This window comes from Gorilla gorilla, chromosome 5 (assembly GCF_029281585.2).
Source record: "Gorilla gorilla gorilla isolate KB3781 chromosome 5, NHGRI_mGorGor1-v2.1_pri, whole genome shotgun sequence".
Lineage (NCBI taxonomy): Eukaryota > Metazoa > Chordata > Mammalia > Primates > Hominidae > Gorilla > Gorilla gorilla.
Window position 1 is genome coordinate 36,012,916 of NC_073229.2, and position 24,219 is coordinate 36,037,134.

Consider the following 24,219-nt stretch of genomic DNA (forward strand, 5'->3'; position numbering starts at 1 on the left):
ATCAACTTCCAGTATTAGACAAAGTTCTTCCTTAACCACATTAAAAAATCTGATCTCGAGATACCTGTATCCCCATGTTTATGGCAGCACTATTCACAGTAGCCAAGATATGGAATCAACCTAAGTGTCCATCACCAGATGAATGGATAAATAAAATGTGGTGTATATACATACAATGGAATACTATTCAGCCATAAAAAAGAACAAAATCCTATAATTCATGGCAACATGGATAAGCCTGTAGGACATTATGAGTGAAATAAGCCAGGCACAGAAAGACAAACACTGCATGTTTTTACTTATATGTGGAAGGTTAAAAAGTTGATCTCATAGAAGTAGAGGGTAGAATAGTCATTAATAGAGGCTGGGAAGGGGAGTGGGGAAGAGGGGGAGAGGGAGAGTGGTTGGTTAACAGTTATAAAATCATCAGGCCAGATGTGGTGGCACATGCCTGTAATCCCAGCACTCTGGGGGGCTGAGGCAGGAGGATCACTGAAGCCCAGGAGTTTGAGATCAGCTTGGGCAAGATGGCAAAACCCTATCTCTATTAAAAAATAAATAAATAAGTAAATGCTGAGACCAGTTCAGTCGTGGAGATCCTAACCCAGTGGCGCTAGAGGAATTACAGACACACACACACACAGAAATATAGAGTATGGTGTGGGAAATCAGGGGTCTCACTGCCTTCAGAGCTGAGATCCTTGAACAGAGATTTACCCACATATTTATTGACAGTAAGCCAGTGATAAGAATTATTTCTATAGATTGTAGATTAACCAAAAGTATTCCTTACGGGAAACAAAGGGATGGGCCGAAATAAAGGGATGGGTCTGTCTAGTTATCTGCAGCAGGAACATGTCCTTAAGGCACAGATCCCTCATGCTATTGTTTGTGGTTTAAGAATGCCTTTAAGCGGTTTTCCAGTTTTCCGCCCTGGGTGGGCCAGGTGTTCTTTGCCCTCATTCCGGTAAACCGACAGCCTTCCAGCGTGGGCATCATGGCTATTACGAGCATGTCACAGTGCTGCAGAGATTTTGTTTATGGCCAGTTTTGGGGCCAGTTTATGGCCAGATTGGGGGCCTGTTCCCAACGAGTAAGTAAAAATAAAAACAAAACAACTGATAGGAGGAATGAGTTATAGTGTTCTATCAGCACCGTAGGATGACTACAGTTAAATTATTGTATATTTTAAAATGGCTAGAAGGGGCTTTGGCAGTGGCTCACACCTGTAATCTCAACACTTTGGATGGCTGAGGCGAGTGGATCACCTGAGGTCAGGAGTTCGAGGCCAGCCTGGTCAACATGGTAAAACCCTGTCTCTACTAAAAATACAAAAAATTAGCTGGGTGTAGTGGTGGGTGCTTGTAATCCCAGATACTTCGGAGGCTAAGGCATGAGAATTACTTGAACCCAGGAGGCAAGGATTGCAATGAGCCAAGATCGCACTACTGCATTCCAGCCTGGGTGACAGAGTGAGACTCCATCTCAAAAAAAGTAAAATAAATAAATAAATAAAATAAAAATAAAACAGCTAGAAGAGAGGATTTTGAATATTTCCAACACAAAAAAATGATGTTTGAGGTGAATATACTAATTACCCTGAATTGATCATTATAAATTATATACACATATCAAAAATCACTGTACACCCCACAAGTCTGTACAATTATGTGTCAGTTAAAAAAATAAAAAGGAAAAATAGCAATAATTACATGGGCAAATAGAGCTTGATAGGGCTGTAAAAAAATCTGATCTTCAGAGGAATGTAAAACTAAGGCATCATTAACCAATAATAATGAGTGGAAATAGGAAACCTCTAATTTTGATGCCCAGGACTAACTTCTTCTGACAATAGGAAAGTTTCTGTAGTTTCTGCAGGACTTGGAGCCACAAGACCTGAGTCTAAGTCCTGGCTTAGCAGCTCTCTCAGCACTTCATCTTTCTCAGCTTCAATTTATATCTATTACTTGGGGGCTGCCATGATTCTACGAGATGGCATGTGTTGAAGTGTTTTATAAAACAAGAAGCCGGCCTGGCGCGGTGGCTCACACCTGTAATCCCAGCACTTTGGGAGGCCGAGGTGGATGGATCACAAGGTCAGGAGATTAAGACCATCCTGGCTAATACAGTGAAACCTCGTCTCTGCTAAAAATACAAAAAATTAGCCGGGTGTGGTGGCGGGTACCTGTAGTCCCAACCATTCGGGAGGCTGAGGCAGGAGAATGGCGTGAACCCGGGAGGCGGAGCTTGCAGTGAGCCGAGATCGTGCCACTGCACTCCAGCCTGGGGGACAGAGCGAGACTCTGTCTCAAAAAAAGAAAAGAAAGAAAACATGAAGCACCCTCACTCCGCAGTGTTTTTAAAAATTGCTTTAAAATCATGCAAGGAATGGCAACTAGGAAGTCAGAGGCCCAGAGTTTAGTACTGCTTTGCTACTCCCTAACCTCAGAGACCTCAGAAAACTCTTCTAACCATACCAGGCCTGTTTCTTTGTCATAAAAACCTCCAGGTTAAACCAGAATATCTCTAAATTTCCTTTCAACATGAGGCATTTTATAGTGTCATGAATTCAAATTGTTTGCAAAGAAAACACTATGACATCTAGTTCCAAGAACACAGAAGGTGGCATGAGTTTGAACTAGGAGGTCAGTAGAGGGATAAAAGAGATGGTCATAGTGGAGGAACTGGAGTTATCCTCCCAGAGGAGGCTGATGCGAGCTATAGAACAAGAGGTCTGTGTGGCAGGATGCCTAGTAAGAAGGTCGGGATGGGTTCATGGCTTTGGGGTAAAAGGTTGCAGGAATTTGGGAGCTGAATGAACAGGGATTATTAGGCATTTGCGGAGGTGCAATGTTGTCCTGTGGGTAGCATATAATGCTGCAGGGATTTTGATGGTCAGCAATGCAGGGGTGAAAGTGGCAGGAGGAGGGAGTGAATGACAATGACAGTGAAGACAAAGACTACCTTCTAACCTTTTCTCTCTCTTGAATCCACTGGGCAGTGAGAGTGATCAAGTTAAAGTGTAAATCCCATGACTTCTCTCCCCTGCTTAAAATCTTTTCATGGCTTTCCTTGTATTGAGATTATGCAAATTCCTTATCATTGGCTTTCAGGTCCCCAAGGGATTTGGCACTTGCCTATCTCTCCAACCACCTCCAACCCTGTTTCCATTCCACCTCTTCCTGAATTCCAGCAACACTGAGCAGCTTGAAGTCACCAAGGTATACCTGCAGTAGGGCTGTTTCTACTGTGGTTCTTTATAGGATTCACTGTGATTCTTGGGGAGTTTAGCTTAACTATTTCTTTAGACAGGCTTTCTCTGACCATGCTACATGTAGTACTCTCTTCCCCTTGTCTAAGCCCTTTGTTTCTTAAACAGCCACCACCACAGTCTATAATTATTGTACTTTTTTTTTTTTTTTTGAGACGGAGTCTCGCTCTGTTGCCCAGGCTGGAGTGCAGTGGCGGGACGTCAACTCACTGCAACCTCTGCCTCCTGGGTTCAAGCGATTCTCCTGCCTCAGCCTCCTGAGTAGCTGGGATTACAGACGTGCACCACCATGCACGGCTAATTTTTGCATTTTTTAGTAAAGACGGAGTTTCACCATATTGGTTAGGCTGGTCTTGAACTCCTGACCTCATGATCCACCTGTCTCGGCCTCCCAAAGTGCTGGGATTACAGGCGTGAGCCACTGCGCCCGGACGATATACTTGATCTTTTGTAGCTTTTGCTTCAGTTAACACATATGTATCATTGTTTTTCCCCCCTTTATCACACTCATCCCCCTTCCATACAGCTCAAATTTGAAACTAATGTGTGTTTTATTATTCACTGTATTTATTGAAGAGTTTTAAATCCTGTTCATCATTTTATTTTATTTTTTCTTTTTCTTTCCTTTTCCTTTTCTTTTCCTTTTTCTTTTCAGACAGAGTCTTACTCTGTCACCCAGGCTGGAGTGCAGTGGCGCAATCTCAACTCACTGCAATCTCTGCCTCCTGGGTTCAAGCAATTCTTCTGCCTCAGCCTCCCACGTAGCTAGGATTACAGGCGTGTGCCACCATGCCTGGCTAATTTTTGTATTTTTAGTAGAGACAGGGTTTCACCATGTTGGCCAGGCTAGTCTCGAACTCCTGACCTCATGATCTGCCCGCCTTGGCCTCCCCAAGTGCTGGGATTACAGGCGTGAGCCACTGCACAGGGCTTTACTTTTCTTTTTGAGATGGAGTTTCGCTCTTATTGCCCAGGCTGGAGTGACTGCAGTGGTGTGATCTGGGCTCACTGAAACCTCTGCCTCCCAGGTTCAAGCAATTCTCCTGCCTCAGCCTCCCAAGTAGCTGGGATTACAAGGCCCGCCACCACGCCTGGCTAATTTTTTGTATTTTTAGTAGAAATGGGGTTTCACCATGTTGGCCAAGCTGGTCTCAAACTCCTGACCTCCAGTGATCCCCCTGCCTTGGCCTCCCAAAATGCTGGGATTGCAGGTGTGAGCCACTGCACCCGGCGTGTTCATGATTTTAAAGAGCAGTATTTTCAAAATTTAACAAAACCATGTTGCTCTTTCCTTTAAAAGACCTTTAATTAGTCAAGCCTGTGCATCCTTCCCAGGGAGCTTTTCCTGCCGTTGACATTGGTGGTATTCTTCTCTGCCTATGAGTTAGGCTGACCCTGCCTTTTTCAGGCATCATCCGGTATTTATCTTTGGTATAAAAAGTAACTGTTATTCTTGTCTTTCACTGCCAGCATTGCAGACTGGGCATTTAAATGCTTTGGATTGTGTGTTTGGAGAAGCTAACAGCTGCATGTGCTATTTCCAATACTCTTTAAGATCCACCCAGGACGTGACCATGGGAATGCTTATCATGTTTTTGGAGGGGAGAATCAATGTAAAATTGGTGAGTAATATACAGAGGTGAAAATTAGGTGAGAAATTCTTCAACAGATTGTAGGCTTGCCATCTGATATCTAGAAAAAACTGTATTCCTTTGAGCAGCTCTCAGAATGCTCATCTGCCTGAACTTGGGGGCAGCCACAGATAGGGAGTGCTTTGGAGGCTCAGTAAGTAACATCAGTATGTTTCCAAAACAAACAAGCAAGCAAACAAATCCCACTCTCTCCTGCCTTATGCATATATTGGGGAACAGCACAGTTGCATAGTCTGTAAATTACTAACCAGCCAACCAAACACACAAAAAGAAAAGAAAAACCTTGATTTTTCTCTTTAAAAAGAAAACAAAAATTTGGATTAACTAGGGAGCAATGGGCAAAGTCTTCCCTTCATTGAAGCATTGAAATACACAGCTGAATTGTTTCTAGTTGTTTATATGCACCTCAAGCTCAATCAGAAATGATTCATCGACACTGTTTGGATTAGGCTGAGAAATCCTTGTTATATTTTAATAGGGCCAATTTCATGGCTTTTTCTCATGGCCAATTTCATGGCTTTTTCTGAAATGACTTGCAACCCAAAGTCTAACAGAATATAAAATATAAGATATTTCCATATTCTTTTCTGTTTTTTTTTCTGAGACAGAGTCTCCAGGTTGGGGTGCAGTGGCGGCATCTCGGCTCACTGCAACCTCTGCCTCCTGGGTTCAAGCGATTCTCATGCCTCAGCCTCCTGAGTAGCTGGGATTACAGGCATAGGCCACCACACCTGGCTAATTTTTGTATTTTTAGTAGACACAAGGTTTCACCATTTTGGCCAGGCTGATTTTGAACTCCTGATATCACGTGTTCCACCCACCTCAGCCTACCGAAGTGCTGGGATTATAGGCGTGAGCCACTGCTCCCAGCTGGAATATAAAATCTCGATTTCTGTCCTTTTCATTTAATAATATTAAATTATTTTATGTTCTAAAATTTTTTTGTTTGGGAAGGAGTGTTTAAATTAGAATTCTCTTCCTTGGCTATAAATACTTTAAAGCCCGTCACTGCTAGACTTTGACCATTGTTTGTCTGTTTTGTTGTGAGGTGTGGGGTGGGCAGGCAGCATGGTGGTATTTACTTAATTACTGGATATGAGAAGATACTTTAGGCTTGGAAGGATGTAGCAGATGCTGTCAGTGTCCTGCCCACTTCCTTTAAGACCTTATCATTTCATTGTGCTTTAGAGTTCCAACTGGTAGTATCTGGAAATGCTGGGGAGTTCACACCAACCCCCAGAAGTCCTCAATCAGGAGCTGATGGGAGTTGGGGTATAATTACTCCAGATCCCCCATCCCTGGATGGAATGATTGTAAGGGCTATGTTTGCCTTCAGCGTTTTCTGCTGAAGTTAAATTCTAGCTTTGGCTTAACAACACATCCTTAATTAGCAATCTTCCCTTTCCTGCTCCCCTACCAGCCATCCCTTACCTCCCTAATGAACTATTTGCAATCATGTCTTTGTCTTAAGTCAAACCATATTAGGATTTGGGGGATATCTAAATCCAATACAAACCTCTTACTTTTAGGTAACATTTTATTTATTTATTTTTAATTTCAATAGTTTTTGAGGAACAGATGGTTTTTGGTTACATGGGTAAGTTTTTTGGTGGTAATTTCTGAGATTTTGGTGCACCCATCATCTGAACAGTGTACACTGTACCCAATGTGTAGTCTTTTATCTCTCACCTCCCTCTGTCTCTTTCTCCCCACCCCTGAGTCCCCAACATTTATTATATCATTTTTATTAGGTGACATTTTATTTATTTATTTATTTTTGAGACAGAATCTTGCTTTGTTGCCCAGGCAGTAGTGCAATGGCACGTTCTCGGCTCACTGCAACCTCTGCCTCCGAGGTTCAAGCGATTCTCCTTCCTCAGCCTCCCAAGTAGCTGGGACTGCAGGCACGCACCACCACGCCGAGCTAATTTTCATATTTTCAGTAGAGGCGGGGTTTCGCCACTTTGGTCAGGCTGCTCTTGAACTCCTGACCTCAGGTGATCCACCTGCCTCTGTCTCCCAAAGTGCTGGGATTACAGGCATGAGCCACCACACTCGGCCTAGGTAACATTTTTATCTATTATCCTAGGTAGATACATCCTTAAGAGTAATCTACTTAACAGGTACTTTATATATTTTCACTATCTGCTAGCATATATTGCTAATTGTCTACTAAATAATGACTTTCTTTTTGAAGGGAAACCTTTTGTACATATAAGATGTAACTGAAATGATTAAGATACAATGAAAGCATTGGAAAAATAAGTACCTAGGTTAAACACAATGGTATTTTAAGAGTTTACCTGTACAGTGGTTCACACCTGTAATCCCAGCACTGTGGAAGGCCGAGGCAGGTGGATTGCTTGAGCCCAGAAGTTTGAGACCAGCCTGGGCAACATGGTGAAACCCCATTCTACAAAAAATACAAAAATTAGCTGGGCATGGTGGTGCGTACCTGTAGTCCCAGCTACTTATGGGGCTGAGGTGGGAGGATCACTTGAGCCCAGGAGTTCGAGGCTGCAGTGAGCTATGATCATGCCACTGCACTCCAGCCTGGGTGACAGAGTGAGACCTTGTCAAAAAAAAAGGCCAGGTATGGTGGCTCATGCCTGTAATCCCAGCACTTTGGGAGGCTGAGGTGGGTGGATCACAGGGTCAGGAGATTGAGACCATCCTGGCTAACATGGTGAAACCCCGTCTCTACTAAAAATACAAAAATTAGCTGGGCATGGTGGCACGCACCTGTAGTCCCAGCTACACGGAAGGCAGGAGAGTTCCTTGAACCTGGGAGGCGGAGCTTGCAGTGAGCCAAGGTCATGCCACTGCACTCCAGCCTGGGCAAAAGAGCGAGACTCCATCTCAAAAAAAAAAAAAAAAAAGAGTTCATAGTCTCAGTAGTGACACTTAAAGACAGAGAGGAATATGTACCAAGTGCTAAATATAGCACAAAACTTATACTTTTATTGTTACATTTCATAGCTTAGTCTATATTATAGGATAGCCAGAGACAAACAATTTGTAATTTTAATGATGCTAAGGTCTGAGGTCAAATACCATTTAATTCACATTAATGCAAGAGCTATACATTATGGTCTGCCCCTTGAGTGTCTAGGATACCATTTAAAACAACAACAAAAAAAGATTTTCCAGAACTGGAGATTACACATACAAAAGACACATGTAGTTTGAAAGACATGGGGTAAGCGTGACTCTCTTAGGTATGAGGGTCATTCATTGCTTCGGTTTAGAGCTGTCAACCTAAAATAACCAAAAGGGTCAGAGTTCAAAGAGAGTTTATTCAAGTGCAGACTTTGAGATGACCACTCAACCACCCAGGATGCACATATTCCAAAGAATGGAAGCCAGTGTTCTGAAGTGTAGAATCATGGGACCCTTTATACAGACATAGATTAAGGAAGCTTAACAGAATTTCATGATCTTTCTATATAAGGATTAATGCATAGTTACAATGATCTGATGAATTGAGGTTGTCTTTTCCTTTCAAGAAAGGTATATTTAACAGTCCATGCTGAAGATTTTGCATCATCTGGGTTGAATTAGGTGAAGGACAATAAAGGAGGCAGTTAATCTGGAACAAAGATCAGTGATTGGAAGAGGAAGAAGTCTTGTCTCTGGTCCTTCCTGGTCATTTACAGAACAAGAACAATGAGGAAGAGACTTGATTTAATTTAAGAAGCAGAAGTTACAACTACATGCTGTGTGACTCAGATCACAGTCACATCTCTCTCAAGGTGTTTTCTGGGTTCTGGCAGCTTTTAAATTTTACTTATTTTCACATAGCTATAGTCTGCCCTCCAAAATGTGCTAGCTGTCCTGAAAATGCACAGCCTTGGCCACATGGGTGATGGGGTCAGAGGTCATGATGGACCTGAATTCATGGTTCTTTTTTTTAAATTTTGTTTATTTATTTATTTTTTGAGACGGAGTCTTGCTCTTTCGCCCAGGCTGGAGTGCAGTGGCGCGATCTTGGCTCACTGCAAGCTCCGCTTCCCAGGTTCATGCCATTCTCCTGCCTCAGCCTCCTGAGTAGCTGGGACTACAGGCGCCCACCACCACGTCTGGCTAATTTTTTGTATTTTTAGTAGAGGTGGGGTTTCACTGTGTTAGTCAGGATGGTCTTGATCTCCTGACCTCATGATCTGTCCGCCTCGGCCTCCCAAAGTGCTGGGATTACAGGCGTGAGCCACCGCGCCCGGCCAAATTTGTAGTTCTTAACTGGAAGTGCATTCCACCTTTGGTGGGCCAGTAGTATGTCCTGTTGATGTAGGGAAAGATGCAGTAGAAGATGGTGAGTGGGGAGTATGGGCTGAGACTGGCGACACATTCTTGTTCTGCACTTACTGTCATCAGGTGGAGTTTTCTGTCAAATGAAGATGCTAATAACGACCTTTCAGAGTGGTTATAGAGAGTAAATTGATTCAAGCACAGTGCCTCATAAATAGTAAGCTCTTAAGATATGGTAGCTCTTTTTTCTTTTCTTTTCTTTTTTTTTTTTGAGACAGAGTTTCGCTCTGTTGCACAGGCTGGAGTGCAGTGGTGCGATCTTGGCTCCCCACAACCTCTGCCTCCCCGGTTCAAGTGATTTTCCTGCCTCAGCCTCCCGAGTAGCTGGGACTATAGGCACATGCCACCATGCCTGGTTAACTTTGGTATTTTTAGTAGAGATGGGGTTTCACCATGTTGGCGAGGCTGGTCTTGAACTCCGTATCTCAAGTGATCCGCCCGTCTTGGCCTCCCAAAATGCTGAGATTACAGGTGTGAGCCACCATGCCCTGCCTGGTAGCTCTTATTAGGGTAATTTATTTTCCAAACCAGTACACTTAGGAAATGAAAAAGGGTACTAAAATAATACATATAATGTAATTTACATATGTTTGAATATAATTTCTAAATTATTTATATATTGGATGATAAATTAGTTTTATTATATGCATAGGCCAATAAAGTAGTTCCATTTAAAAACTTTTGAAAATGAAATTCTTTCAGTTTTGTTTTAAATTTTTTTTTTTTTTTTTGAGATGCAGTTTTGCTTTTGTTGCCCAGGCTGGAGTGCAATGGCTCAATCTCGGCTCACCACAACCTCCGCCTCCTGGGTTCAAGTGATTCTCCTGCCTCAGCCTCCCGAGTAGCTGGGATTACAAGCATGGGCCACCATGCCCAGCTAATTTTTTTGTATTTTTAGTAGAGACGGGGTTGCTCCTTGTTGGTAAGGCTGGTCTCGAACTCCCCACCTCAGGTGATCCGCCCGCCTCAGCCTCCCAAATTGCTGGGATTATAGGCATGAGCCACTGCACCGGGACGAAAATGAAATTCTAAAAAGTAACAACTATCTATGTATATTAAAGCAAAATTTAAAAAATCTTTATTCTTATCAGAATGATGAAAATAACGTAAGTGGTATGATTATTTTTGTTACATAGTACATGCTTAATCAGTTTCTTAGTCTTTTTTTTTGGAGACAGAGTTTCACTCTTGTTGCCTAGGCTGGAGTGCAATGGTGCAATCTTGGCCCACCGCAACTTCTACCTTCCGGGTTCAAGTGATTCTCCTGCCTCAGTCTCCCGAGTAGCTGGGATTACAGGCATGCGCCACCATGCCTGGCTAATTTTGCATTTTTGGTAGAGATGGGGTTTCTCCATGTTGCTCCAGTTGCTCTCGAACTCCCGACCTCAGATGATCCACCCGCCTCGGCCTCCCAAAGTGCTGGGATTACAGGCGTGAACCACCGCACCCGGCCTTTAGTCTTATCTGTCTCAAATATCATGTCATTTTTCTGACACTGGTATTTTTTGGAAGAATGCATTTTTTTCTTTTTTTTTTTTTCCCAAGACAGAATCTTGCTGTGTTACTCAGTCTGGAGTACAGTGGTGCAATCTTGGCTCACTGCAAACTCCACCTTCTAGGTCCAAAGGATTTTCATGCCTCAGCCTCCCGAGTAGCTGGAATTACAGGCATGTGCCACCACACCCAGCTAATTTTTGTATTTTTAGTAGAGACAGGGTTTTGCCATATTGGCCAGACTGGTCTCGAACTCCTGGCCCCAAGTAATTCACCTGCCTTGGCCTCCAAAAGTGCTGGGATTACAGGTGTGAGCCACCACACCTGGCCAATACTGCTTTTTTTCTAAAATAGACTTATTTTTAACTTCTCATAATACCTGGATCTTTTTTGAAGTTATACTGCATGTGAATAAAATTGAGGTTGACTCTTCTTCTCTGTAAATCATAATTTACTTGAGAAATGTAATCTTTCTAGAAGAGCTAAGTTATCTGGTAAAAATGGAGTGAATTCTGCTCAATGGGAAGTGTTCTTAATTCTAATTTTTTTTGTGTTAAAATGTATAAATAATTGGCTGAAATATACCTCCTGATTACTGTTCTTTTTGCTTCCATTCAGAGTACTTTTCTTTACTTTTACAAATATTTTTGGAAGACAAAGGTCATCACATAAATTATCTCCATTTATGATTATTCTGATGTTTCCCCAAACTGAGATGCCATAAATTCATAGGCCTTCTTAATTCTGTTCCATTCCAGTGGACAACATAAAAGGTTCTCTCCACATGTAGAAATATTCCAAAGAACAATTATGGAATCTCAAAACTACATCTTGGACAGGATCTGAGGGCAATTCATTTATTTCCTATAACTCTGTTGCTATAGATCGGATGTTTCAGTGTCTTCCTCTTTGTAAGTTTGGTTTTTAGTAGTTGTAATTACCGAAAAACTGAAGTTTGTTTTTTGATGCTCCTTGAATCCTTTGATTAAAATTTCTAACTGATATTGAACAAAATGCACCCTAAATCTAGAGGACTAATTATGAAAAAGTTCAATATCATTGGTCAGACACAGGCTGATTTACTAAATAGTTCCAATGGATGATGGGTAGCAGAGAGGAAATAAAGTTCAGTACTGCCATACTGAGGTGTTTTGTTTTTTTGTTTTGCAATCAACATCAACTTATCAACTTTATTAAAAAATTTTGTAGTTTAATAAGTTGGCATCTTCAAAATTTGTAAATTTTTACAAATATGGTTTCATTGCAATTGATACAATAATGCAACTTCCTTGGAGAAATTATGACTCCATTTACACTGTAACCAACTCCAATTGTAGTTCTGCATCTTTAAAATTAGATGCCTTAATTTTTTTTTTTTTTGAGATGAAGTCTCGCTCTCGCCCAGGCTGGAGTGCAGTGGCATGATCTCGGGCTCACTGCAAGTTCATGCCATTCTCCTGCCTCAGCATCCCGAGTAGCTGGGACTACAGGCGCCTGCCAACACGCCCAACTAATTTTTTGTATTTCTAGTAGAGACGGGGTTTCACTGTGTTAGCCAGGATGGTCTCGATCTCCTGACCTCGTGATCTGCCCGTCTTGGCCTCCCAAAGTGCTGGGATTACAGGCGTGAGCCACCGTGCCTGGCCTAGATGCCTTAATTTAAGAAGATTTTTTTTCCCCCCAAGACAGAGTCTCGCTCTGTTGCCCAGGCTGGAGTGCAATGGCATGATCTCGGCTCACTGCAACTTCTGCCTCCTGGGTTCAAGCAATTCTCCTGCCTCAGCCTCCCGAGTAGCCGGGATTACAGGCATGCACCACCACACCCAGCTAATTTTTTTTCTGTACTTTTAGTAGAGACGGGGTTTTGCCATGTTTGCCAGGCTGTTCTCGAACTCCTGACCTCATGATCCACCTGCCTTGGCCTCCCAAAGTGCTGGGATTACAGGCGTGAGCCATTGTGCCTGGACAAGATATTGTTTTTACCATGACATCATGTTCCACCAAAATGTTTATATAGATTATCACTGCAAAAACAAATACTTTTATCTTAAATATTGAAAATTTATAGCAAGTCATAATTATGTCAGATATGTTTCATCTTAAACAGACTACAATTCCAAAAGCTTTACATTGATTCCATGAATTAGGTAAAAAAATTAAACCATTATTGGAATTAATTTAATTGATCTTTCTAGGTGAAGCCTTAGTAACACTGATATAAAATTAGCAACAGTGAAATTTTTATAAAATTCTTCTATCAATCTTAACACATTATAGCTTTTGCTTCACTTTTGGTGCATGGACACAAAAACATGAAATAAAAATTGGCAAAGTCAGTGTAGGAGAATAATTACTGGATCTAAATGTCATGTGAGCACCTTACACAGCTGCATGTAATAACTTGTAAACTTTAAGTACAGGGTTCCCAAAATAGCTACTAATTTTATTTTTCTTTTAAAAATAGAAACAGTCTTGCTTTGTTGCCCAGGCTGGAGTGCTATGGTACAATCATAGCTCACTGCAGCCTCAAACTCCTGGGCTCAAGAGATCCTCCCATGTCAGCCTCCCAGGTAGCTAGGACTACAGGTGTGTATCACTACACCTGGCTAGCATTTTTTTTTTTTTTTTCTGTAGAGATAAGGTCTTGCTATGTTGCCCAGGCTGGTCCTGGACTCCTGGCCTCAAGTGATCCTCCCACCTCAGACTCTTAAAATGCTGGGATTGCAGGTGTGACCCACTGCACCAGGCCACTGCTAATTTTTTATGTAGATTATAACACTTCAGGCCCACACCTGTAATCCTAGCACTTTGGGAGGCCAAGGCAGGCGGGTCACTTGAGGTCAGGAGTTCAAGACCAGCCTGGCCAATATGGTGAAACCCCATCTCTACTAAAAATACAAAAATTAGCTGGGCATGGTGGTGTGCACCTGTAATCCCAACTACTTGGGAGGCTGAGGCAGGAGAATCAGTTGAACCTGGGAGGCGGAGGTTGCAGTGAACCGAGCTGAGATCACACCACTGCACTCCAGCCTGAGCGACAGAGCAAGACTCTGTCTCAAACAACAGCAACAACAACAAAAACCCAAGAAAAGAAAAACAAAAAACTTCTTCAGATTTGTGTTTTAGGGTTTTCATTTGCTTCTGGATATCACTTTGTCCTCCATGGGTGTGGGGAGTGGCAAATGATGACATTTTATGCAATTTCACATTCATCAACTTACTTGAGGATAGAAAATTCCTCACTTAATATTTTATGAAGTGTAAACTTTCACTTTTATTTATTTACTTAAAAAATAGAGATGGGGTTCTGCTATGTTGCCCAGGCTGGTCTCAAACCCCTTGGGTCAAACAATCCTCCTGCCTTGGCCTCCCAAGTGCTGGCATCACAGGTGTGAGTGATTGCACCTGGCCTAAACTTTCCCTTTTGAGCTTACTGTTGTTGAAGGATTTCTTGCAAAATAAAAAAGCACCACCAAACAATAACGTAATACTTTTAGATGCACCTCATAGAAGAAATAACCAAATCATTTTGGTCAGATTGGTTTCTCTGTGTCCTAAGGCAGTACTTGCAGCCTCGTTTCCCTGTACATATTCCTCAGACCCCTAACCTATGATTTCTCACATATCTCAGGGACCCCACTAGCTGTGCCTTGGCGGTTCTGTGCATTTTATAGACCTGAGCATGGGCCATGGCAGACCTAGTTGGTGAATCCCAAGGGTTCAGAGCAGCAGCTGTTGGAGAGCTCTCTTGCCAACATAAGTGCTATCCTTGGACACAGAGTTGAACTTGGAGGCTCTTGTCTGAGGGTCTTTTTTTTTTTTTTTTTTTTTGTAAGCAAGTGCCTTGCTGTTTTTGAAAGGGAAACGTGTTAGTTCCATTGCATGTAGGAAGGATTGGGGAAAATAGAAATGGGTCCACACTAGCCGCCTTACAGATTTAACCGCATGTGACATCTTGGCTTGTGTGTCATACAGTACTAGACAAGACCATGGTGGAAGCTGAAAACATAAAGGGCTACTAAACCAATCCTAGCTTATTTTAGTGCAAATATTAATGGTGACTCTCCATTAAAGTGAAACAATCCAGGAAAATGTTAAACCAGACAAAATAGCAGGATAATACGCCTAAACCAGGGCTGTCCAGGGCAGAAAAAGACACTAAGGATGGCACATTATCTCGGGAGTTTTTGCATAGGAACACTAGAGGGCGCTTTAGACTATAGTTAAGAATCCTGCTTTGATATACAGAAGGAAACTTACTGTATCAGATTGACGTTATAAATTTCAGCAGTGGATGGTTTATACATTGGTATTCCTAGAACATGGAAAAATGCAATACAAATGTTTTCGTGTTCCCCTTTCCCATGCTGGAGTGGTTACGATAATACTGTTTGTGTTTTACTTCAGATTAAAATCTTCAGAAGTGCCCTTTAGTTGTCAAAAGTGTCAAACACTGGGGATAAAAAGGTCACACACTGTTAGTGAGCAATGAAAATTTAGTATGATAAACTGATTCAGGAAACAACTTGCTTTGAATGTTCTTGATGTGCTAGGTATGTTTTCCTAAACCTTTTATGCAGGACACATTTAATTTTTTATTACAATTCTGTGAGATAGGCACGACTGTTATTTACTTTGTAGATGAGGAAACCGAGGCACTCGGTGTTGAAAAGACTGCCCAGGGTCCCATGTCTTGTGCATAGATAATGTGCTGTTAACCGTTGTACTGTGCAACTGTGCAACACAGTTGCATGGATAATAGTGAATAATACCTCTATGAATGAATGAATAAATATTATGTTACATAGATACTAAGCATATGGGAAAGGAGTAGGGAAAATTGCACTTCATATTTTTTTCCTAGTGGCTGGTGCAATTATTTAATGAATCCCATTCCAGCTCTCAAGAGTCCAGTGGAGTCCACTCAGGGTTGGAAATGGATTTGTCTATGTTACATTATGGCTTACCTGAAAACAGTGAATGGGAGTTCACAGTCACTCAGTCATCCAACTCTTGAGAGTCTGGCCTGGGGTTGGAATAGAGGAGCATGAGGAACCAAGAGTGGGAGGAATGGGGTCCACTTTTGGAGAAAACAAGAAAAATGCAAGGAGGAAAAATTGCTTCAGCTCCCTGGCAGACTCGTTCTCTAAGACCGACTCAGGAGACGGTGGAGGCTCTCTCTGTGTCCCTCCAGGGGCTGCTCCAGGAGCCAGGCTCCTTTGGGGTGACAAATACGTCCACCCCTAGTAGAACCAGAGAATATGAATAGATGCTGAAGTCCTAGGACTAAAACTGGTTTCAGTGAGGAATGGGGGAGGTCCTACTACAGGTTGGGGAGGAATGGATGAGATTGTCCCCCTATTTAAACATTTCTTTTGTTGTATTTTTTTATTATGGTAAAATATACATAATATAAAATTGACCATTTCACCAGTTTCACGTGTGCAATTCAGTGGCAATAAGTAATTCACAATGTGAATGACTTTTTCTTTCAGTGGCAATAAGTAATTCACAATGTGAATGACTTTTTCTTTCAGTGGCAATAAGTAATTCACAATGTGAATGACTTTTTCTTTCTTTTTTTTTTTTTTAGACAAGATCTCGCTCTGTTTCCTAGGCTGGAGTGCAGTGGCACTATCTTGGCTCACTGCAGCCTCCTCCTAGGCTCAAGTGATCCTGTCACTGCAGCCTCCTGAGTAGCTAGGATCATAGGTGTGTGCCACCATCCCTGGCTAATTTTTGTATTTTTTGTAGAGACAGAGTCCCACTATGTTGCCCAGGCTGGTCTTGAACTCCTGGGCTCAAACAGCTCTCCTGCCTCAGCCTCCCAGAGGTGCTGGGATTACAGGCACGAGCCTCCGTGTCCAGCCTGTGAATTACTTTTTCATAATCACAAATAGCAACTCTCCATTTCCTCCTCTCCCCAACCTCTGGAAATCACCATTCTACTTTCTGTCTCTAATGAATTTGACTACCCTAGGTACCTTGTGAAGTGGAATCATACAGTATTTGTCCTTTTGTGACTGGCTTATTTCATGTAGCCTAATGTCCTCCAGGTTCATCCATGTTGAAGCGTGTGTCAGAACTTAATTTTTTGGTTAATGTTAGAAGACCGGAGAGGAGATGGAAGGACATGTTCGGGCTTGCACTCCTTGGGTGGCAGTGGGAGAAAGACAGTAGGTGTGGGATGCCTTTCTCCTGCCCTTCAGGAAATATCGTGCTTCCTTCTAAGGCCATCAAGTGGTGTGATTGATCAGGCAACAGAAAACCAGCCTCCCATTCCCAAAACCTATCCCCCATTCCTTCTCCATACTGCCTAAAATACACAGACTTGGAGACTGTTTTGATTTAACAATGAGAGTGCATGGGGAATTGAGGTGGGGAGAAGATGCTGTCAATTATTTACTTTATTAAGTATTACTGTAATGTGAATTAGAATATCAGATCATTTTCCACCTCTGTCTACCCCAGTTGAACTAATGAAGCAGGAGTTATAGAGTTGGAGTGGAGAGTAGAGAAGGGATGCCATTTTGGGCACGTATATGACAGGCTCCTACCACACAATGTGAGCCTCAGGAATCTGGGGAGAATGGGAGAGAGAAGTTTTTTTTTTTTTTTTTGAGACGGAGTCTCACTCTTTTGCCCAGGCCTGACTGCAGTGGCGCTATCTCGGCTCACTGCAAGCTCCGCCTCCCGGGTTCACGCCATTCTCCTGCCTCAGTCTCCCGAGTAGCTGGGACTACAGGCGCCCACCACCGCACCTGGCTAATTTTTTGTATTTTTAGTAGAGACGGGGTTTCACCGTGTTAGCCAGGATGGTCTCGATCTCCTGACCTCGTGATCCGCCCGCCTTGGCCTCCCAAAGTGCTGGGATTACAGGCGTGAGCCACCGCGCCAGGCCAAAGCGGGTGTTTTAAGAGCCCCCAGCTCTGGTTCTAGTACCAGAGCAGCTAACAATGCTGCCCTGATGCGAAGTGAAGGGGAGCTGGGCATGGGTGTTCACTGTGTGCCTTTCACAGGATACGTCTACTTGGAGAGTGGCCTAAAGCCTAGTTCTCCAACCTGTGACCAGGAGGGCTCTCTCACGGGAACCTTGTTTATACTGGCAGATACCCACGTGGCTCTTGTCTGATCGGGTCCAGTTTATGCCTGTCTGAGTGTCACTCTGCTGCTGGGAGCCTGACTTTGTGCTCTCCTTGGTGCCCTGGAGAAAATCAGGCCTGGGGCAGCCCCTAGTTCTTCAGGTGGAAGGTGCAAATTCAGTACAGCACCCTCATAGGAAACAAGTCCAAAGATTTTCACTGAAATAGTTCCTGGGCAGGGAGAGCACCATGAGTCTTTGGTGCCTAGGTCATGTGAGGCAGGAATGAGGGATCAGGTGGAGAGAGAGAGACAGAGAGAGAGACAGAGAGACAGAGAGAGAGAGAGAGAGAGAGAGACAGCTAGCAGTATATTTTGCATAATACAGTGTGGGCCATTTTCAATTTGAGGGTAAATGCATGAATGGTCCCTTTAAAGGAAGCAATGGGAAAGTGGGGAGCCCAGGGGGCTAGCGGTAGAAATGTCTCTAAGTTCTTGTCTCTGGCCACCAGCTCCAACCATTTGGGTGTGCTGTAGAAAAGAGAAAAAAGGAAGAAGGACAGAGGAGCCAGCTCTGCTCTTGCTGGTCTTAACCAGGACCAGATGGGACACGCCCCCTTACGCACCCAGCTGCTGTTCTTGAAGGCACTTAAGGGCTCTAGCTCACCTGGAGTTTTGAAGGGAATGCGGAAGAGCTAGATGTTGCAGCCTTCCTCTCTCCTTGGCAGAGTCTCTGGTGATAGAGACATGGAAGAAGTTTCCAAGGCTGGCCCTGGGTCAAGCAATGCAAAACAGAATTTATTTGTGGAGAAAGTTTATGTTCCATTCAGCTGTAAGTTACAATGGCCATGACTCTGAGAGGCTGTCTCATAGGTTTATATAATTTGACACTCATAGAAGGAGAGGCCTCCTTTTACCTGAATGTTGTTCTTTCCTAGCTTTTTATCCTTGGATTGGTTGGTGAAAAAGCAGCCAGCCTTGACTGAATTATGTGTGGAGTTGGGAGAGAGGAAGGAGGTTTCTAGGTCTGTGTTGGTGACCTAATTCTGTATTATGTTTTCAGCTTTGCTGACCTAATTCTGCATTATGTTTTCATTGAATGAGCTGATTATTTTTATATCCCTTTCTGGTAACGGAACTACCTTTAAGACTTTCAGTTTTTCCATGTCCTAACTTGCCACATTTTACGTGCACTTGAAAATTCACTCCTTAAGCTATTTTTCATTCTTTCAACCCAGTAGGAATAATATTGCCTGTTTATTATTTGAATAGCAGCATTACTGCTGCTATTATAAACTCGCTGGTCTTGAGCATAATTTGTATGTGTAATAAGTTAATATTTGTTGTCAAGGCTTTAAAGGGGTTGTGTCTTTGGTGTTGGATTTTAATAGTTAATGAACCAATGGAATCTTTTTAGTTTTATTGCCTTCCTTGGGTGATTAGATATGCATCATCAGACCTGGTTTGCTTTCACCAATGCTGAAAACAGGTTCCTTGTTAAACACGTCAGTTGCTTGTTTCTGAAAGTCACATTTATCACATACTGTGATGACTGGCATTGTTTTTTGGGTTTCAGTTTCAATGAAAAAAATTACTTGAAAAATGTTCTCTTATATTTTGAAACTGTGATACTCATGTTAGCTTGTGATTAGCACTAGCATTTGAGGAACATTCTAAATTCAATCTCTCAGGCATTTTGGTTTCTTTGCTTCTAAAACTTGTCCAATTATGCCTGATTTCCACTGGTAAGACATAATAACTCTTTTGTGCAAATTGGATGTTTGTATCACTTCCCTGCTTTTTAGTAAACTTTGAAATTCTTTTCAATTCCTGAAACTAAGTGGGAATAGTAACTGGATTAACCATGGCTTTTTTGTTGTTGTTGTTGGAGAGACTAGCCTTGACCACCCAGCCTCAAGTGATCCCCCTGCCTCAGCCTCCTGAGTAGCTGAGACTACAGGTGCAAAGCACCAGCCCACCTAATATATATATATATTTTTAATAGAGATGAGGTCCTCCTGTGTTGCCCAGGCTGGTCTTGAACTCCTGGCCTCAAGCGATCCTCCCACCTCTGCCTCCCAAAGTGCTGGGATTATGGGTGTGAACCACCGTGCTCAGCTAGCTTTTAAAAATAATGAGCATGAGGCAGGTGGATCACCTGAGGTCAGGAGTTCAAGATCAGCCTGGCCAACATGGTGAAACCCCGTCTCTACTAAAAATACAAGAAGTCATTTGGGAGGCTGAGACAGGAGAATTGCTTGAACCTGGGAGGCAGAGGTTGCAGTGAGCCGAGATTGTGCCATTGTACTCCAGCTTGGGAGACAGAGTGAGACTTCATCTGAAAAAAATAAAAATAAAAATAATGAACAGGACATCACTGCTTGAAAATTATTTCTAAAAATCAGGACATTCCAAAAATAATGGTTCCTATGAAAGTATTAAGCCCTTCTTGTTGCAGGCCTTGTGGGTGTGATTGGTTTGTGTGTGAGAAAACCATGCTAAATGTAAATAAGTACATTTAGTAACTCTTTAAGGAACAATTAGTTCCTTTTCCCAGGATAAATATATTTTACAAGAAGTGATAAAGTGAATATTTTGTAAGAAGTATAATTTTAAAATTATTTAATATGATTTTTTGGCACATCTAATATGCAAATATAGTATTTATATTTCCCTTTCCCGTTACTAAAGGGAAAAATAACTCTAGTGAAGAAAGCGGAAGAAAGGTCTTTTTGGTCTCTGCCCTTCACTCTGACTGTATTTCTTTGCTGTAGCTGTATTAACTGAGTAGTTAGCTCTAATTACATAGTTCATCTTTGCAGCAGCCTCAACTGATTCAGTTTAAAATCAGATTAAAACAAAACGTCCTTCTCCTTGTGTGTGCAACCCCATAATTTAGACTGTTCTGAACTTTTAAAAGAATGCTTAGCCAGTTTTTTCTCCAACCGTAATTTGATATAATTTCCTTAAAAAGCAAGGAAATTGTGCCACATTTAAAGATCCTAGATTTAGTTGTCTAGGGGCTGTTTCTGATGATCGGGAGAAATTAAGTGGACCACCATGTAATGTTTTCTTGTATGAGTAGTGGAGAGAGCCAGGGGTGGGAGATGAGGGGTTAGTTAGTCTTAAACAGCTCAGCAGGAAGAGTTGGCAGAGTTGGGATTCTGCATCTTTGACTTTTTAGCATTTCAGTGGGTCTTTGTTTTCATATGGACTTTTCCCTCTCCTCCATTTTCTTCCCCTTTTTTATATAAACTTTAAAAAATTGGTAATATTTAGATGCCCTCTGAGCTTTGGAAAGGCATTTTTGTTGTTTTTGTTGTTTCAGTCCATTGGGTACATTTAGTTCTGCTGTATCTACATCAGAAAAACCCTAAGTGTAATAAAGCACGTGAAGTATTACATTATCTCAAGTTCCTTCTTGAGTCACTTCAGCTGTGGAGTTTCTCTTCCTTTTGCTACTTAGAAAATTGGGGCCTTTGGCTGGAGAATCACTTGAACCCGGGAGGCGGAGGTTGCAGTGAGCTGAGATCGTGCCATTGCACTCCAGCCTGAGCGACAAGAGTGAAACTCTGTCTCAAAAAAAAGAAAAGTAGGCTTTGGAATCAAAGAGTCCCCAAGCCACAGAAAGCTCCACCATAGCTCCAAGTCCTGCAAACCAAACAACTTTCAACTTCCCCATGTAAGTCCGGCATTTGGTTTATGATTTGGCAAATGCTGAAAGGAGGAGCTTTCACATCAGCAATTGTAAGAAGGAAACTTAGCACTAGCTCCACAGCATAGCAGAGAGAGAACTATGTCAACTTGAAGATTTATATTAAATAGAGAAACAAGGGATTGGTTTAGGTATATAGGTGACTTATAAAGAGGAAGTTTGGGGTGGTGATTAAGGCCAGATCATTGGCTTTAGATAAATCTGATTCAAAATCTGGATGAGCATTATTAACAAGTCAGAAAAACAGTAGATGTTAGTGTGGATGTGGTGGAAAGGGAACACTTATACGCTGCTGGTGGGAATGTAAATTAGTATAATCTCTATGGAAAACAGTATGCAGTTTTTTTTTTTTTTTTTTGAGATGGAGTCTTGCTCTGTCACCCAGGCTGTAGTGCAGTGGCCTGATCTCGGCTCACTGCAAGCTCCACCTCCTGGGTTCATGCCATTCTCCTGCCTCAGCCTCCCAAGTAGCTGGGACTACAGGTGCCCACCACCATGCTCGGCTAATTTTTTATATTTTTAGTAGAGATGGGGTTTCACCGTGTTAGCCAGGATGGTCTCAATCTCCTGACCTCGTCATCCACCTGCCTTGGCCTCCCAAAGTGCTGGGATTACAGGCGTGAGCCACCGTGCCTGGCCTCAGATTTTTTAAAGAACTAAAAGTAGATGTATCATCTGATCCAGCAATCCCACTGCTGGGTATCTACCTAAGGAAAAATAAGTCATTATGTGAAAAAGACACATGTATGCATGTATTTACAGCAGCATGATTCACAATTGCAAAGACGTGCCCTTTGAGCTATGAGTGGATAAAGAAATTTATATATATATATTATATATATATATATAATATATATATACACCATGGGATACTACTCAGCCTTTAAAAAGAATAAAATAATGTCTTTTGCAGCGACTTGAATGGAGCTGGAGGCCATTATTCTAATTGAAGTAACTCAGGAATGGAAAACCAAATACTATATGTTCTCGTTTATATGTGGGAAGTAAGGCATGTTCACACAAAGGCATACAGAGTGGAGACCCAGAACGGGGAGAATGGGTGTGGGGTGAGGGATAAAAAACTAGATAGTGGGTACAATGTACACTACTCGGGTGACAGGTACACTAAAATCTCAGACTTCACTACTATACAATTCATCCATGTAGCCAAAACCACTTGTACCCCAAAAGCTATTGAAATAAAAAAAAATAAAGTGAGAAACATAAAAAGAAACACAAAACAACAGCCCACAAAATCTGGCTGAGCCATTGACTAGCCAGGTGACCTTGATCTATTTAAGAGTTTTTCATCTATAAAGATAATATATAATGTTTAAGGGGGTTATTGTGGGAATAACATACCTATTGTGATGTCTAACACAAAGTAAGTTCTCAGTAATGGGTTATTTTTCGTCAATATTTTGTCATGTGTGTGCAAAGTGAGAAATAGACATTACAAATTTCTTTGTGGCTGTCTAGTTGAACTAAGAATGATGGATATTGTCTTCAGCATTAAATGTACCCATGGATAAGGTAATTGATGTGATATTCAGTGGTGCTGATAGGCTGGAGGCAATTCTCCCACCTCCTGCCTGATGAACTCCTGGTTTTCCTTTAAACCCCACTCTTTGTCAATATCCCTGACCCTCCAGATAGCTCTTTCCTCTCCTCTGTTTTGCCTTTGTACCCAGGCCACTAGTCTGTTGTTACCTTTATCATGGAGTTCCTATGTTCTTCCTCCTGGACTATGAGCATTTGAGACAGGGATTATTTTATTCATATTCTCCCTCTTCCCACCCACTGTCTAGCACAGGGCGTGGCATATCCATTAGTTGGATTGAAATTGATTAGATTTAATTGAATCAAATCCTGTATAGAAAATAGGGTCATACCAAATATTTGGGGCTCACAAGGCTGTTGACAAAGTCTGTGAGATGCCTCATTTTACAGCCTTGTTTTTGATTCCAGGCCCCAGTCTTAGTTAAGCACCAGATTATACATCACATCTGATATCATTCAAGACTCTTAATTGTCATTGCAGACAAACAACATGGTGGCATTCAGCTGCGAGCAGATGTAAGGTTTCTTGAGGCTTTACAGTTGGATTTGCTGTTCTCAGGGATATGAACAGCTGTGTGGTTCAGGCTTCTGGAATTAAGAGAGCCAATGTAACAATAGGGAGTAAGAGCTCAAGTATAAGTCAGGAATCATGCTCAGATGTCATGGGTTGCCTGGTGAGAATGTTCAAATGGATTTAATACTTTATCTTGACCAGGTGCAGTAGCTCATCCTTGTAATCCCAGCACTCTGGGAGGCTGAGGTGGGAGGATTGCTTGAGCCCGGGAGTTCAAGACCAGCTTGGGCAACAAAGTGAGATTCTGTATCTACAAAAAATAAAAAATAAAAAAATTAGCTGGGCATGGTGGTTCGTACCTGTAGTCCTAGCTAGTTGGGAGGCTGAGCGGGGAGGATTGCTTGAGCTTTTAGGATTTTGAGGCTGCAGTGAGCTATGATCACGCCACTGTGCTCCAGTCTGGGAAAGAGTGAGATCCTATCTCGAAAAAAAAAAAAAAAACCTTTAACTGCCAAAAGGGGTATTTCTTTATTCACAGCCTCTATCGATGTACAGGATTACTTTTGTATCCTTCAGTATCCTTTTTAAGAAAATGGCAATAAGTTATTCCACTTATGGTGCCCATTGC

General features: G+C 42.1%; 1 protein-coding gene across 2 annotated transcripts in view; it reads left to right on the forward strand.

The window, feature by feature from the left end:
• Window positions 1-24,219, forward strand: part of RNF144B (ring finger protein 144B) — a 195,387-nt gene that overhangs the window by 35,002 nt on the left and 136,166 nt on the right. The window lies entirely within an intron of this gene.